Genomic DNA, 12,367 nt, shown 5'->3' with positions numbered 1-12,367 from the left:
GAGTTACTTCTTCCAGACAACGTCAATTATTGCTGTCAGTTTAACTTTTTCACAGGTGCGCCAGCGTTTTGCAGTGTAGGCCTAATACTGTAAATATTTCCACTTGGAAATGACGAGGACTCAACGCGTAAGCTATAATATAATCATCAGCTACATGAATGGCTTCAAAATTTGACACATCCAAGCAGTGAGTACAAAAGAAGTGTCGGTAAATGATGCAATGTCCTAGTGACAGTTTAAAACCGTCGTCATTTTCCGCTGCCTTGGCACAAGAGCAGCGAAATACACTCCTGGAAATGGAAATAAGAACACATTGACACCGGTGTGTCAGACTCACCATACTTGCTCCGGACACTGCGAGAGGGCTGTACAAGCAATGATCACACGCACGGCACAGCGGACACACCAGGAACCGCGGCGTTGGCCGTCGAATGGCGCTAGCTGCGCAGCATTTGTGCACCGCCGCCGTCAGTGTCAGCCAGTTTGCCGTGGCATACGGAGCTCCATCGCAGTCTTTAACACTGGTAGCATGCCGTATGTGCAGTTGACGGACTTTGAGCGAGGGCGTATAGTGGGCATGCGGGAGGCCGGGTGGACGTACCGCCGAATTGCTCAACACGTGGGGCGTGAGGTCTCCACAGTACATTGATGTTGTCGCCAGTGGTCGGCGGAAGGTGCACGTGCCCGTCGACCTGGGACCGGACCGCAGCGACGCACGGATGCACGCCAAGACCGTAGGATCCTACGCAGTGCCGTAGGGGACCGCACCGCCGCTTCCCAGCAAATTAGGGACACTGTTGCTCCTGGGGTATCGTCGAGGACCATTTGCAACCGTCTCCATGAAGCTGGGCTACGGTCCCGCACACCGTTAGGCCGTCTTCCGCTCACGCCCCAACATCGTGCAGCACGCCTCCAGTGGTGTCGCGACAGGCGTGAATGGAGGGACGAATGGAGACGTGTCGTCTTCAGCGATGAGAGTCGCTTCTGCCTTGGTGCCAATGATGGTCGTATGCGTGTTTGGCGCCGTGCAGGTGAGCGCCACAATCAGGACTGCATACGACCGAGGCACACAGGGCCAACACCCGGCGTCATGGTGTGGGGAGCGATCTCCTACACTGGCCGTACACCACTGGTGATCGTCGAGGGGACACTGAATAGTGCACGGTACATCCAAACCATCATCGAACCCATCGTTCTACCATTCCTAGACCGGCAAGGGAACTTGCTGTTCCAACAGGACAATGCACGTCCGCATGTATCCCGTGCCACCCAACGTGCTCTAGAAGGTGTAAGTCAACTACCCCGGCCAGCAAGATCTCCGGATCTGTCCCCCATTGAGCATGTTTGGGACTGGATGAAGCGTCGTCTCACGCGGTCTGCACGTCCAGCACGAAAGCTGGTCCAACTGAGGCGCCAGGTGGAAATGGCATGGCAAGCCGTTCCACAGGACTACATCCAGCATATACACTGTACTAGTACCGACATTGTGCATGCTCTGTTGCCTGTGCCTATGTGCCTGTGGTTCTGTCAGTGTGATCATGTGATGTATCTGGCCCCAGGAATGTGTCAATAAAGTTTCCCCTTCCTGGAACAAGGAATTCACGGTGTTCTTATTTCAATTTCCAGGAGTGTATAATTGTTTCTATACACGTATATTCATCATTTAATACTATTACATTGAATTTTATTTTTTTTAATAGAGTTTCCAATCTCACGAGATCCGAGCCGCTACTGTGTGTGCCCTGGAGCGCCAATGCTTTCCTGTTTGGAATGGTCTGCTTTAGAGTAGGTATAGAGCATTTCCTGTGATTTAAGAAGTCAGAAGTAGTTAAGTTGTCGCAGAAATGGCACCCTAACAATAACTATGTCATTACATACCATAATTCTAAGTACTACTGTCTATTACTATTAATTAATCATTCAAAACTTAAATATATGCGGATGCGGATAAGGAACTTGCGGATGCGGATTAATTGCTGCGGATGCGGATGCGGTTGCGGATTAGGACCTTGTGGATGCGGTGCGGATGCGGATTGCACTTTTCTTATCCGCGCAGACCTCTACCGATAACCCTAATTCAAAGACCCTCCTAAATGTCTCCCAGTCTGTTTTCCTTGTATTCCTATAGGTCATGGTCTGTTTGATTCCGATTTCAGCCTTGAAATTAATGTACATGTGGTCCGATGAGAATGCCTCTAACACCACATGCCATTGTTTGACACAGTTGCCCATCATCATGGAACCAATAATTATGTCAATTACTTCTTCCCTTCTGCTATTCATGAATGTAGGTTCATTGCCCGTTTTCAGGACCTCCAAGTTGTTAGATAAAAGAAATTCAAGAAGGTACTCAACTCTATTGTTGGTGTCCTTGCTACCCCACACTAGGTTGTGGGCATTGGCATCGCATATCACCAACAGGTGATGGCAAGCCTCTATCAGTCTCCTCACCCACAAAGAAAAAACTGGAAGATATCGACCCCAGGGAGGATCAGTTTGGATTCTGTACAATTGTAGGAACACGTGAGGCGATACTTATCCTAGGACTTGTCTTAGAAGACAGATTAAGGAAAGTCAAACCTACATTCCTAGCATTTGTGGACTTAGAGAAGGCTTTTGCCAACGTTGACTTTAATACTCTCTTTCAAATTCTGAAGGTGCCAGAAGTCAAACACAGGGAGCGAAAGGTTATTTACAATTTATACATAAACCAGATGGCAGTTATATGAGTCTAGAGGCATGAAAGGGAAGCAGTGGCTGGGAAGGAAGTGAGACAGGATTGTAGCCTCTTCCCGAAGTTATTCAATCTCTATATTGAGCAAGCAATAAAGGAAGCAAAAGAAAATTTAGGGGAAGGTATTAAAATACATGGAGGGGAGATGAAAACTTTGAGGTTTGCCGATGACATTCTGTTACAGATAGCGAAGGACCTGGAACATCAGTTGAACGGAATGGACACTGTCTTGAAAAGGAGAATGTAAGATGAACTCCAACAAAAGCAAAACGAGGATAATGGAATGTAGTCAAATTAAGTCGGGTGATACTGAGGGAATTAGATTAGGAAATGAGACACTTAAAGTAGTAAAGGAGTTTTGCTATTTGGGGAGCAAAATAACTGATGATGGTCGAAGTAGAGGGGATATAAAATGTAGACTGGCAATGCCAAGGAAAACGTTTCTGAAGAAGAGAAATTTGTTAACATCGAGTATAGATTTAAGTGTCAGGAAGTCGTTTCTAAAAGTATTTGTATGGAGTGTAGCCATGTATGGAAGTGAAACATCGACGATAAATAGTTTGGACAAGAAAAGAGTAGAAGCGTTTGAAATGTGGTGCTACAGAAAAAAGCCGAAGATCAGATGGGTAGATCACATGACTAATGAGGAGGTATTGAACAGAATTGGGGAGAAGAGGAGTTTGTGGCACAACTGGACTAGAAGAAGGGATCGGTTGGTAGGACATGTTCTGAGGCATCAAAAGATCACCAGCGTGGAGGGTAAAAATCGTAGAGGGAGACCAAGAGATAAATACACGAAGTAGATTCAACAGGATGTACTTGGAGATGAAGAATTTACGCAGGATAGGATTGCATGGAGGACTGCATCAAACCACGACAACAACAATAGCCTTAAGTTGTTGAAACTATAGAAAACACGAGATTAACATTACGACGAGTTCACGATCCTTAGTAAGATTCATTTCAGCCCTCGGAATGGCACACAGCTTGCATTCATTCCAAATTAATGTCGTGTCCAAGGCCCTTCCACTTCCAAGGCCATTTGCTTCCTGTGAGGAAGGGCGTCTAAGTGCCAAATTTTTTGCCACCTGCTTCCGGACATATGGAGCAACATTCCAAATAACACTGCGTTTTTTTGGCACGAGGTCAGGCAACTTGTCGCGCATGCCCATTTCTTCTCTGCCCATACATTTTTCGACTGGGGTGAGGTCTGGTGCAGAAGGAGACCGATTGAGAAGAGAAGACTGCTCCGAAAACCAGTCCTACACTACAGTTAACTAGACTGTTGAAGACTAATCCTGTTCCAAGCATGTTAATCCTCGGTAAATAGTTGTTACATTCACGGTTTCATATTGTTACCCACAGTTTCAGTGGAATGGAAAATATCAAGTCGATCATCGACGTTGTGAATCATTCCAACTTCACGGGAGCATTTCCAGCTCCTGTCTGCCACTCATCTAAAGCCAGGAGTCATTCACGTGTACTCTACTTTCACATCCAATAGATAACATTGTTTATTTTTGGCGTACGTCTGCTTTATATCAATAACTCTGCCAAGATATTTCGTATAATTCGGAGTCATAGTATGATGAAGGTGTCGTTGTTGTTATGGTTTACCTGCGCAGTTGTTTTCTTATAATTTATTCTTGTCGCTGTGCAATCAGATGGCTAGTGGATGAAGCACGTAAGATGAAGTGATTGAATGAAAGAAAGGTTGTGGTCGTGCCTTCATAATTGTGGACAACTATGACTGTTGCTGCTCATTTCAATTTTATGCAATACTAGCTACCTGTTCCGAATTCTCTCGCATAGCACTAAGTATTATCAGTTTGCGCTGTTTAGTAAATACATCATAATGGCATCCCATTTGAACGTTATTACGAATGATATAGCATCCCGCTTCCTTACTTAGAATCACACAGGGGGTAGCATTGCACTTTAGAGAGGATTAGACAGTGCTGAAACTGTTTCTGCGAGGGACATTAGCTTCGAGAGCTTCTCAGCATAACAGGTAGAAAGAATCCAAAACGACGACTCAGTAACATAGTCCTACGACGGATTATCTTAATCTCCGCAAAACTCGAATGGAAAAACACGGTCAGTGATATCGTACGTGTTTTCTACCATCCTCTACGAACTCACTGGCTAAACTGAGACATTTCTGGAGGTTTAGCACAAATGCGTGGTCCACGCATTGCGTAGTCTAATTTGTAGCGCAGTTATAACCGCGGGCAAAACATGAGGTAGTAAATTATGTGACGTATCTGCGGAAACACTGTTAGACAAAGTGAAAAAAAATACAACCAAAACAATCAAGTGGGTTCATATTAAGGAAACAATTATCACAATATCTATGTCTGTAGCCCCGACACCATCTACATTATTTCTGTGTAAGGTAACTAGATCACATGATTGAATAACGTTGAGATCTGCACCATTTTTTTTCCATTTCAAACAAGTGGAATGATCTCGCAGCTTTATTTTTTCCGTATATTGTAACGTGAATGCGACAGCAGCTTGTGGGTGTGTGCCTCTGGCTCTGGTTTCGCTGCTTCCGTCTCTTTCTGGCGGAACGCCTGTCGTCTGCGTAGCGAGCACCTTTTGTCGTGCTTCTTCCCGACGCCAGCCTTTCACCTAGGTTTCCTTTTGACGTGAGACTGAAATGCGCGTATCTCAGCCGCGGTAGAATTTCATTAGTTTCTCTGCCCACTCTGGGCTTCATCCCTTCACATAAAATGCACGTTTTTATAACGCTCGCACTGAAATTTCCTTTTGTTTTACTTGACGGGGAAGGCGGCACTGTAATTTACTTACCAGAAAGATATATGCATTCCTTAAACTTGATAAGTTTCATGCTTTGTCTGCAGTTCTGACTGTCCGTAAGTCCGTTGGTACGCCCTGAACATCTCTCTATTGCTCGAAATTAGGACGGCTGGTTCTGGAAAAGATGTCTTTTGCATAGATACGAAGGCACGTCCGGTGCCTTCGCTCTCCAACCAGCCAACACAAATTTGGCATAGTATTTTGGGCTGTCTGTAACGTATCAACCAAGTGAAACGTGAAACTCACTGACAAGGATCGTTGAAATGTTTTCGTAAAAACTTAAATCGTGTGACAAACTGAGAACTTAAGCGAAGATCTACCAACCTTTAACAGTAAAACTTATGTAGGCGATAGTGGAATCAAAACTAGATACACAGATGAGCCAAAAGATTACCGGAGGAAAAATACTCCTTTTGGAGCACAAAAAAGGCGAATATGCTGACGTTTAAAAGACTGACTGAAGAAAGGGGTACCAGCTGCTTCATTCTATCTTCCTTAGCACCTTTAAAAATGTCTGCAGAAATTTTGGCCTGCGAAGATCTTTGTGCTCTTTTAGACAAGCATATCACCTCTCACTGCCACACCCTCTAGTTCATTGCTCATACCCACCTATTACCAGCTGCCCTTTCTCACTCTCTCGCTCAGCCCAACTCAACGTCATCATTTCTTTGTGTCTTCCGTCATTCCTCGTGAGTCACAGCCACAGTCTCGTTTGTTCAATCGTGCTAACACTGTCTCTTCTCACTGTCAGTGCCCATTCATCCCTTCCTATTGATGCTGTCTCATGTCACTATCTCTTTCTTCGTCATATACTTTGTCTCTCATTATCATTGGTTCTTACTTACTTCCGCTTTCTCTTTACTTCCCCACGCTCCCATCACCCCGTTCCGTAGCACTATTATCTCTTTCACTCTTTTCCTAGCAGTGTTTTGTCACTATCAACTACGTGCCACTTCCACTACATCCCTCTCTTTCTCTCATACTGCCATTGTCACCTTCAGTCTTTCTATACCACAACCACTGTATATTATCCTACAGTATTTACAACTTTCCCGAGTCTATCGCACTGCCATTTTAACCTTCTCCCTCGGCACAAAAAACGCGAATATGGTCGCATGACAAAATTTTTGGGAAAGCTTAAATGTGCTGAGAAAGGTAGAATGAGTGTGCTGATTCCCTAATTTTCAGTCAGACTGTTTTAAACAGGAGTAAATTTGCATATTCCGTGCTCCGACAGAAGTATTTGTTCCGCTGGTTCCTTTCTTTTCCCTGCTACAACAGAAGATCTTGCCCATATGAAAAGAACTTCATTGCTCAGAAGACATTTTATAGTTTGCTTAAGTGAAATTTAAATAAGGCAAAACAAACAATACATCTCCGACTCTATTTAACACGCAAAAAAATTCTGCATGTGCTTCAGAACTACTATATGGGGTTCCCAATCTGTTCTACGTCACCTCATAAACTACGGTCTCATATCACACCGGATGTTACGTACGCATTTACCAGTACAGGTAGGGTAAATATGAACGAACCTCTGTACCTCCGAAACCGATAGATATATCACGGAAATTCTCGAGGCTATTAGGGATTGGGATCCTAGGAATACATCGAAAAAATTTCAGCCATTTACTGTACATAGCCATCTTAAGCACCGCGTCTAGGTTATGCTGCGAAATAATGAAAAAAAAAACAGTTTTTTGGAGGAGTCTAACAAACCATCCGTCAACTAACTAATGGTACGTCCATAAGCCTCCTTAGGCTCACCAAAGACCACAGCAAATGCGAAAAGTACGATCCGATTTGCTCCATTTGCCAAAGCAGGAGGAATTGTGCATTATACACACATTGTACTGTAGGATTCACATTAAGGCGATCCTTCTGCTTGGTGTACAAATGCTCTCCAGTCCAAGGGCTATCGAAAACCATGGCCCTACCTTTCTATCACCAACAGAACTCTAATTATGAGCCCTTCAAGAGTCTCGTTATAATGCGCAGCGTTTTGGAAGTATCAGTTACGCATGCTGTGGCATACGCACCTATGAGCACTGACAGCTGCGAAATTGAAATGTGACGAAGTGAGGGAAGTATAAAAGCGGAGAGAGACTAAAGGCGAGTCATTCTAGCAATGATACTCACCCCAGCTGGGAAAATCAACTGACGTAGGTTATTTTCAGACTGGGTAGAAAGGATTGGCCGACGCCTGGGAATGAGCGTTTCCGAAATGGTGTAGCTGGTGGCTAGCTGCGACCATGCAGCTGTTCTGAACACCTCTGAAAGGTGGTCGAAGGACAGTGAAACCACGAGTGGGCCTCATGGTTTTGGACGTCCACACCTCATCGCAGAACGTTGAGAAAAGAGGTTTGTCGCTCGGTACAGCAGAACTGTCGGCAATATATCGCCAATAACGTTTATAAGGCATGTCTTAGAGGTGCCGGAAACAGCACAGTCGTCGTCGTATTGCGGAAACGGAGCGTTTCAAAAGAGCATGACCATTGGCATTCGGGCGAAGGATGGAAGCATTTTCGAAACGGCTAAGTCGTGAACTATTCGCGTGCTGCCAAGGTTAAAGTGTAGAGTGTGTGACAGAAAGGTGCGATAAAAAACCGGCACCGAGGCATTTGTGGTGCACCCCGCGCCAAAGATGACAGGAGTGAACGGCCGCTGCGGAGGAGCGTACGGCTGAATAGACGTGCAACTGTTGACCAACTGACCACCCAGATGAAATAAGGGGCTACCAACAGTATCTTCTCAACGACCGTTCAGCGAACTTTGCTGCGTGTAGTCCTCTGCAGCAGGCACATGGTTCAGGTACCCATGCTGACTGCTGTTCATTGAACACGATGGAAATTGCAAGCCACAAAACAATGACTTTTTACGCTCCATCGGAGAGATCGCTGTTGGCGTATACGGTATAAAACGTCTGAAAGCAAATAATTTGCATGCATAACTGTCTGGAGGATGTTCTCGTCGCATTCCGTGTGTCATCTCGTTGCTGTGGAAGCCACAATGCATCAACACTAATATGCGTGCATCCTTGGGCCCCATGTCCACACCTACATGCAGTTTGTTTCTCCTCGGCGCGATGGTATTTACCAGCAAAATGAATCTCTTTGAGACTATACGGAACCGGCTCGTTTGCGCTGTTTGCGCCCTGGATCCTCAATCGAAGAAACTAGTGAAGTTGGCCACGGCGCTGGAGTCTGCGTGGCTCCACATCCCTGGCGGAACATTCCAGAACCACATTGACCTCCATTCCCATGTCTCGTAGAAATCTACGCCGCGAAGTGTCCTTATTCAAGCTTTTGGCATGTGGTCACATTAATATGACTGGCCAATGTGCAAAGCTGGTGTTTCCGAGCACTCTCTGTGGCGCACAGAATATGGTGTTCCATAGCAGACAACAGCAACGCGTTTGAATTCTGACCCAACGACGCCGTTATTTACGATTTGAGTGGGCACGAGACCATCGCGATTTGGCCATGGTTTAACATAAAACAAGTCACCTGGTCGGATGAATAACGTTTATTGTTGCATGAAAACGATGGTCGTGTTTGGATACATCAAGGCGAATGGCTGCTCTAAATATGCACCGCATTAAGCGTACTGCCCTTAGGGGACAGTATTGTACTGTGGTGGATATTCATCAGCGGTTTTTTGGTACCTGTTGTAGTAAACGGGTAATAGGTAATCATTATTGCGGGCCACGCTCATTCTTTCAAGTTTCATGTCTGCCCCGACGTAATGGCATCTTCCGGAAGGGTAATGTCCGTGCCACAAGTCAAGAATTGTTCAAATGACTCTAAGCACTATGGGACTTAACATCTGAGGTCATTAGTCCATTAGACTTAGAACTACTTAAACCTAACTAAGAATATCACTCATATCCATGCCCGAGGCAGGATTCGAATCTGCGACCGCAGCAGCAGCGCGGTTCCGGACTGAGGAACCTAGAGTTTGCTCGGCCACACTGGCTGGCAGGATTTGTTCAAAAATTGTTTGAGGAGCATGATAGTGAACTCACGTTGAAGTCTTAGCTATAAAATTCCGTTATATGAACCCGATGGAACAGGAATAAATGTTCTAAAGCATTTCAAATGCGGACCAACACAGTTTGAAGTAGGTGATCATAATGTTTGGCTTATCAGCTTAACATTGTAAGTATGGATTCTGCTAATTTAATTGAAGAAACGTGAAGAAATTAACAAGTTTTACATGGAAAACATCTATCTTTTAAATTACGATTACACATTCTAATCTGGTCTAGCTTCCGCTACTCTGCTTTTGAACAAGTCACAGAAAAAAAAAAAAATACAACTTCAGAAAAATTTGATGATTTATTCACGGGAAAGAGCTTCACAAATTAAGCAATTCAATAACACGTTGGTGAACAGCAGGACCTTATGCAAACAGTAGTTTGCAGCAAAACCTCACGAGTCATCCTCGTCATTTGCATTTTATTACTAAAATTTTTCGCTTGTAATGGATACTACCAATAGCTGTTGCTTCGTCGCCTCTACCTTCGATACAATAGTCATTTCATTCCTACCGTTTCTCAGACCTCCATATGTTGCACACATTTTTTTAATGAACTCTTTTACTCATCTCTGAAGTGATCAGTAGAATTTACCCTTCTCGCCATTCTTTTTTAATGTGTTGCTATTCAGTTTCGCTGTAGTTTCAACTATTTCGTTTGTTTCTTGTTCATTTCCTACTTCTATCTCCTTAATTATGAGTATCATCCGCACCCACACATTAATATGTTTTCCAGTATTACTTCACAAATAAGTCTGTGATAGTGGTGCAGATCATTTTTATGCGTCTCTCGATCTATGTCATAACTGGTTTGTTGTGTTGAGATTCTGGATGGGGTATTTGCTGAATTTCTGTTGCATTTATTGAATAACTGGTGCTTTCCTTCTGTTTAGATTTTTGCTCCTGGCATAAACTTGGCATTGTTTTATTTCTCTTCAACCACAATTCGCGCTGCAGGCATCATTTTGAAGGGACCTGGTAGATAAAATTTTCTTCATGAACAGATGTCCAGAAATTTACCGTTTGTGTATGAGGTAAGTTTGAAGATCTTATTACTCTCAAGCCTTACACATTACAGTACGCACACGAAGGGGAAGAGACCACCACCATAAATCCTTGTAATTATATGCTATTACAGTCAGACTGCAAGATCGTCTGCGAGAAACCGGTACATTCTTAAATGTGGTTTTTTGACTGTGTTGCTCCACAGACGCGCCGTGCTATCGGTCAGAAGAGGAAATTTTTTTTCAATTTACTGCCTTTCAAGCAACGCCTATTGAGACATCTCAACAGTAACAAGACGACACGAAAGTAAAGACAACACAACACTCAGTCTCCGAATGGAGAAAATCTCCGACCCGAGGACATCGTTCGTCAAGGAGTAGAATATCCGACGAGTATACTAAACACTGCCCATGCCATGGGTACCTATGGGGCATACAAGTCAGAGCTCATTGTCTCGTACAATGGGGCGCTAGATACGAAAGTAATCTGAACATCAAACTAATATTACACCCAGATGGGTGTGAAATGGGTTCGTTATCCTAACAAGTCCTTTTTACAACCCCTACAAGACTGTGATACGAATTGTGAAACAACCAATGTAATTTTATTAGAGTCGACAGCTTAACAATTCGGCCTCTTCTTTGGTGTTAGTAACTCGCTAACGACCAACCCAGTCAAAACAATATAAAGAACAAGAAAGTGTATGTTTTCTTATGTTCTTTTTATATTCTTTTGTTTTACTGGTTTGATGCAGCTTACCACCATTCCACCTCTTGTCCTTAATAAGTTGTTGTATGTATTCCTATATCAATCGTATCTTACAGTTTTTACCAGCTACATCTACCTCCAGTGGATGGAAGTTGTACCATGATATTCAAGCGTATATCCAATCATCCTGTCCATCACTCTAGTTAGAGCGTCTAGAAACTCGTTTCCTTGCCGATTCGAGGAAGAACCTCTTCTCTATATTGATTTTAAGCATTCTACCGTGACACCACACACCAAAAACTTCGACCTTCTTCTTATTTGCCTTAGTCACTGTCAATGATTCTCTTGAATACCACATTTGTCTCCACAGGCCCATGTTTCTGTTGCTTGGGGTTGTTCTGAAGAGCAATGGTCTCCTCGACAATAGAGTGTATTTACGTAATCTTTACTTCTTACGTCATAAATTATTTGCTTTCACGTTGGAAGAATTCCTTCAGTTTGTCTCCTGCGTGATCCCCAGTATGGATACAATCTCCTCTATACTGTCAATTACCAGTCTGTGCTCACTGTTCATTCCCTTCAACATATTCTGCAATCCTTCCTGGTTTCCACAGAAGATATCAATGTCTTCAGCCAATCTCTCCTTTGATATTCTTTCAATGTGAACATTTATTACACTTCTGAATCATTCTTCAATGCCCTTCTTTACATTTTAGATATTCAGGCTGAAATGAAGAGAAGAAAGACTGCATTCCGGCTTTACGAGGGTTTGTCTCTTGATCATCTACCGAGTTATTCCCTCAAGATTGTTCGACGTATTGTGTGTTACCTGTCTATCACTATTATGTACGCCTACTTTCCTGATAATTTCAAACATTCTGCTCCACTTGACGTAATAATTTCTTTAAACGATTGACTAGTCCCATGAATGGGTTGACTAGTCCCATGAATGGGTACTGATTTTTCTTAAGTCGTGCTTCTAATATTAACCGATAAGTCAAACCTGTCACATCAGCAGACGCTTCCTCCCCATCTTCGTCGCCCTCAATGCGTTATTTCCAT

This window comes from Schistocerca nitens, chromosome 5 (assembly GCF_023898315.1).
Source record: "Schistocerca nitens isolate TAMUIC-IGC-003100 chromosome 5, iqSchNite1.1, whole genome shotgun sequence".
NCBI classification, from domain to species: domain Eukaryota; kingdom Metazoa; phylum Arthropoda; class Insecta; order Orthoptera; family Acrididae; genus Schistocerca; species Schistocerca nitens.
Note: the sequence above shows the minus strand (reverse complement) of the source record.